The following is a 6166-nucleotide window of genomic DNA, read 5'->3' as shown; positions in this document are numbered from 1 at the left end:
TAAGCACATTAATTGCTTTGTCTCCTATTTCCCCAGTCACGTGTCTTGGCACATCCCTTCTGTAGTTTTGTCTCTAGGAAGCAGTAATGTAATTCAACCCCCCTTGTAGCGGTGAGCGGACCATCGCACTGCAACAATTTATATCTTCCAGCAACAAGAGATTATGTTGTATTTTGGCATTACAACAAATCATGTGTATAACCCTCGGCTTGCTACTCACAAACTATTACAATCAGAGGGTACCCTCATGCAGACTCTTCTTATTGCATAGTGGAGCTGCTGTATTCGGAATGGCAGCAGGTACTAGGACACACCTAGCAATGTATCTTAGTCACCATTGTTGGGTGTAGTGCTCTCTTGCCCAATAGTGCCTGCATAGTTCTAGCTGTGACTACATATGAATAGCATTACAGGACATGGAGCATATACAAAAGTGAGTGACCACTGAACAATTCTGGCAGGTTTTCCTAATTACACCCACAGTAACAATGAAAAACTACTCCTCACACTGACCCAAATGATAAATTACTCTGCCTTCTGACACCAACAATGGGACTTCATTCCTTCCACCGATAGCAATGATGGAAAACTATTTTACTCCAACTATGGATTCCAGGGTTTTGTTTTGTTTTTTACACTTCCCATGGTGCTAGGGCAATTTTTCACACTCACTGACAAACAATGACATGTTTTTTTTTCTCTCCTTTCCACAGTCTGACGGATTACTTGTATTATCCATTTTGAGTAGCTCAGGCACATCTTCCCTAAATTCCCTGCTGCTGAACTGTTGCAAAAATGAAAGACAGTCCTGCCAAGCACTTCTCTCCTTATACTGAAATTCACTTATGCTTAGAATCTTCTTTAGCACTATGTGGGCATCTATATATTATCAGTATAATCAACCACGCTAAGGCTTACATGGTTAGCTCTACACCATCTGTTTTATTTAAAGTAGAACACTAACCAACACTTTTCCTGGATAGGTTAAAACTTCTGTCAGGTTTTATAATGGTGTGTCCCTGCTGAAGAGATCCCCCTCCATTTTCTGTCCTAGTGACACAGTGGGGGAGATTTACTTAAACTGGAGCTTGCAAAATCTGGTGCAGTTCTAAATAGAAAACAATCAGCTTCCAGGATTTATAGTTAAAGCTTATTTGAACAAGCTAAAGTTGGAAGCTGATTGGATATTATGCACAGCTGTACCAGATTCTGTGTGTTCCAGTTTTAGTAATTCTCCCCCAGTGAGGGGCAAGATCTCGTCAATAAGATCACAGACAGCAACAAAAACATACAGAAGTGCGTGCTCTTTAAAAGATTTCCTCATCTCCTGTAGTTCTTCTACCCAGGCTTCCTTTAAACCACTTTAGCTCTTTCACAGAAACATGTACTAAGGAGATACGATATTGCCGAACTCGTTACGAAGGTGTGTGGAAGCGATGTAGTGGCTTCACAGATGCCAGGTCACTTCTACCTGATGGGTGGAGATCAGTAAAATTTACTCACATTCCCAGTGGATAAAGCCGCTGGGAGTATGTGTAGAGTTAAAAAAAAAGAAAAAAAAGAAAAAAAAAAAAACACTGCTGGACCTCATCTACAAAACTTCTGTTTACTTTAGGGAAAATCTTATGTTGTGCCTCAAAGTTTGCTGCCTATTCTGGTGCTATCAACTTGTAGTCTTTTTATTTAAAAATAAATAAACCCTGCCACTTCTGCCTAACCAAGATGCTTACATGCTGTTCAGTTACTGAAAAATGTTTGTGGTTATTCTCTCAAATAACACATTTTTATTTCAAAATAAAACCAGGCTCATCTCTCCCTCTTAGACTGCTGCTTAACCAAACTGCTTACATACAGTCCAGCTACTTACATTCTAATTATTATTGTATGATAATCCCTGCCTTGTCTCTTAATATTCACCGCCTTTCCCTGAAGTCTATATCTTAAATATCTGGGGATACGGGGATTAAGAGCATTTGGGGAATGTTATGTTATGATTCTGACATGTGTTTTGCACTCTGTTTTGACATTTTATTATGTTTGAAAGACAACGCAGTATGGCACTGTGAAAACAGAAGCTCACATTCTACACTATTAACACTGAACTAAAAGGCATATTATATTCACCAACTTTCTGGCGGTCTGGGTCTCTCGCTGACATCTTTCCCCCAGGTGCTGGTCATCAGGCATCTTTGTTGGCCAGACTGGGATGATATAACTCCTGTGTCTGTGCAGGAGTCAGTAATTCCAGCACACAGGGACCCATGCTGGCAATGTAAGCGGAGTGCATCTTAGTTTACATCCTGCAGAAGACCGCTAACAGAAAGGTATGTGTATTTTATCGCAGAAGAGGCATTGCAAGTCTCTTCTGCAAGATTAGTCTATCTGCTTTTGCTTGCAGTCTGTTATAATAAGACTTCAATTCCACTTTAAACTGTTTTGTCACTGGCCTATGCAGTTGAGAGCTTTAGTTTTTTTTTTTTTTTTGTTTTTTTTTACAGCTTTTAGACATTTTGTGGCTACTACTTAATCCATTGATTAATTCAGGTCTAGCAGCACTGGTTAAAAATAAAAATCAAGTGTCCCAGCTAAAACTAATTAAAAGACAACCCTTTAGGCTACGTTGACACCTGCAAATAGGGCTGGTACGAATTGCTGTGGCAGGAATCTGATTCCTGCTGCGACTCTCAGAAGCTAGGTGTGGCCGCCAGCCGTTTGCTATACTAACAAGTCCCTGATTGGCCACAGGTATTTGCAGCTGCCTGCACAGCCTGCGATCACTGCAGGTAAATCACTACGCAGGGAGCTGCGAATAGCTACGGTAACCAGCAACATGTCATTATAGTGAACATGGCCTGTGGCCACACGTATCCACTGACAGCCACAGCAGGAAATCAATTCCTGCCACTACAGTTTGCACGAGCCCTAAGTGAATGTAGCCTAATAGGTATAATTAGGTTTTGATAAAATGTAAAGCTCAGAAATTTAAATCTTAAAAAGGTGCATCTTTTTTTGCAATGACAGTAATAAAGTTTTTGGCTGAGTGTAAAAAAAACCCAAAAAAACAAACAACTAGGTCACACTTTTCACTATGGTTCTTTTGTATGGGACAGAAATAAGACATTGCAGGTCTCTGGTGTGCTTCTTAAAGCAGATCTAAACCCAATCACTAAAATCTTATATAGACTTTAATGGGTTAATATAAATGTAAAAGTTGTTTTAAGTTCAACTTCTTCTGCTTATATTACAGCAATACCTGGTGCCCCTTCCAAATAGGCACTTACTGTAATGGAGTAACAGCTCTACCAATTGTGCATCCACATAACGCAGTAATCAGAGACTACAAGTGGCTGTGCTGACACACAATACATAGGTCCACACCGTTCCGATGATCAGAAACCCCATCCACAGCAATGATGTGCAGCCACTGCAGGAGGGAGTCCATGTAGAAGTAGCTTAAAGAGGCTGGAGGACGTAAGTAGCACATGGATGCAAAGAACAATGAGGAAAAAAGTGAAATCAGTATTTTGTGACATTGTAAATGTCTGATAAACAATGCGTAGCAAATTAAAATATCATCCAGTTAGGGTTTACATCTACTTTAACAGGTTTTTAGAGAGATAGCAGTAACTAATTCATTCTAACTAAAGTCTAATTCTACCAGGATTTAATATTTTAATTTAGTAAGTGCTGCCAGACTTAATTTTGAATTTCTTGACTTAGGACTCCAAAATTCTTAATTATATCTAAATGACATGGCTATTATAAAGACAGATTCTGTGAAGAACAAAGGATATTTAATGTCTACATATGAGTGAGCAACACCTTTGTTTCTGTCAAGTGGGAGGGGGCAAAGAAACAAGTCTAACCACTGAAATGTTAGACATAGTTAAAGCTGGCACCAGTGCCATTCAATACCTAAATTTTAATACTAGGTGGAGAAGCTAACAGCATTTCTGCAGAGAGCTTATTTACTCAGTGCTTGAACTGCTTGTGAAGTGGAACATGAGAAGGAATGTGTAAAGAAAGATACAAGCCTGCACGCAATGTAGCCATCTAAAGGGTATATCAGAGCATAGGAAAAGCAAAAGGCACACTGGCCCTGTGCACACTTTTCACATGCTTGAGAAAATGCACAGAGCATGGGAAATAGTAATTAAATGTAACAAATAGACAAATACAACAAAAAACATCTTTGTTCCCTTTTGCCCTGCTAAACATACTATTAATTATTTTTGTTATACAAGAGGTATATAAATGGATTGTGTACTCACCGTAAAATCCTTTTCTCTGTGTTCATTTAAGGACATTCCAAAGCAGCGCCAGAAGCAAAGAAGGTGAGATCAGAGATAAACAACCAAACATATCAAGGATGTAGTAACACACCCCCAGCAGAATACAAACCATTACCTGCAAAACCATTACAGCAAGAGTGGTTGTTAGTGCTGTATAAACCGTATGTAACTGAGGCTACATACAGTCTACAGTGCTGTGTTCTAGCATTGGGACTGGGAATTCCCATTCCGTTCCAAGAAAAGAATCAAGTCAGGCCGAGTGCTGCTCAGCCATTCTCAGTAAGATTTGTATTTTCTGAATGAATACAAAGCTTCCTCTGGTTGGAGTTTCCGTTCTGCTGCCAGAACATAGCGCTGTATACTGTATGAGGCTACATATGGTTTATAAAGCGATGACAGCTGTTGCATGTGTTAGTGAAGGAAATGGTTCGTTTGGACTAGTTTGGTCCAAACAAACTCTTTAAAAGTTCACACTAGTGCAGGCTGTGTGTTCATTTGAATGGGCTGCTGTGCCCGTGTTTCAAGCAAGGAAACCTCACACATTTTCCAAAATTCATCCCCACGCATCTCATCCCGCAGCGGGATTATGGATGTGGGAACCACACAGAAACTGCATGGTCAATAAGAACATAATACTTTTGGACACAGGCAGCGGAGGGTATCTTTTTATGGGTCTTCTGCAGTAAGACCCTCTACATGTGAGACAAAGCCCTCCATAGCCACAGAAAAGGTATCATGGGTTAAGGGGAGCCTGGAGCATCACACCGTTGTTTGTGCTGCATTCAGGGGCCAATGTGACCAGGAGAGTTTAGCAAGCAATGCAAAGTGAATCTGCAAGGGAAGGGAAAAGGTACCAGACACTCCACAACCAGCTAAGAAAGGGAGCCACCTAGGTACCGGGCCATCTTTCGACCAACCTGTCATGACTCTGCCATAGCTACAAGAGATGACTGTGCAGACAGAGTGAACACCCCTCAGGAGGGAACCACTCACCCCTCTTGGCACAGCACCCGCTGGAAGCAGCAGCAACACACATGCAGACAGATCTGGGTCTGTTCTCCTTCGGAAATCCTGGAATAAAACCAGAGGGGGAAGCAGATGCCCACAGTTGGAATGGTGGCAGCAGGGTCATGGAGATATTCTGCCCACTGCCAGAGTCACAGAGATCACAGCATAGAGCAGCCAGGCAATCCCCACAGGCATCACCCACAGCTGGACCTTGTGTCTCACCCCCACCTAGAGTATTAATGAGGGTATCACCACTAGATTGAAGCAGCCAGCAGTTTAGTATAAGTGCACTGCCTGGTGGGGAAAGGGGTGTTGGTGTAGATGATGATGACGTCGACAATTATACACCCAGCCAAGGGGAAGGGCCAGCAAGGCAAAAAACCCACAGGCAATCTGATGCTCCCACTAGTGAGATCACTCACCTACTGAAGCATGTCATTCTGGAAACTGTAGTTCCACAGCAGAACCAGAACTTCCCATGGCACAAGGGTCTTCAGGGGAAGCGAAAGCCTCGGATTGTGATGCAGGCCTCACCAGCCCCAACAGAGCAGACATGATTGATCCATCGTATGCTTCCACTGAGGGATCAAAATACTCCAGGTCACTTAACTAAAATTAGAGTCAACAGAGCCAGCCCTGCCGAAGCAGGGAGTCACATGAGTTTGGAGGTAGTGCTGGGGAGACTACCAGGATCTATATATCCCACCTGTCACTTATTACCACAATTGATTGAAGACAACAATCCATCACCAGGAACAAAAAAACTTTGAAATAAGAAACAGAAAACTATAATACCTCCTAAGCACTAGACAAAAAACTGTGCTGTGTGTTGCAGATGAGGGTTTGGCCAGCAGCCGGGGCCACCC

The sequence above is a fragment of the Staurois parvus genome, unplaced genomic scaffold (genome assembly GCF_062004578.1).
Source record: "Staurois parvus isolate SC_StPar_1 unplaced genomic scaffold, SC_StPar_1.0 ptg000544l, whole genome shotgun sequence".
Classification (NCBI taxonomy): domain Eukaryota; kingdom Metazoa; phylum Chordata; class Amphibia; order Anura; family Ranidae; genus Staurois; species Staurois parvus.
The sequence above is the reverse complement of the archived record's forward strand: the minus strand, read 5'-3'. Positions refer to the sequence as shown.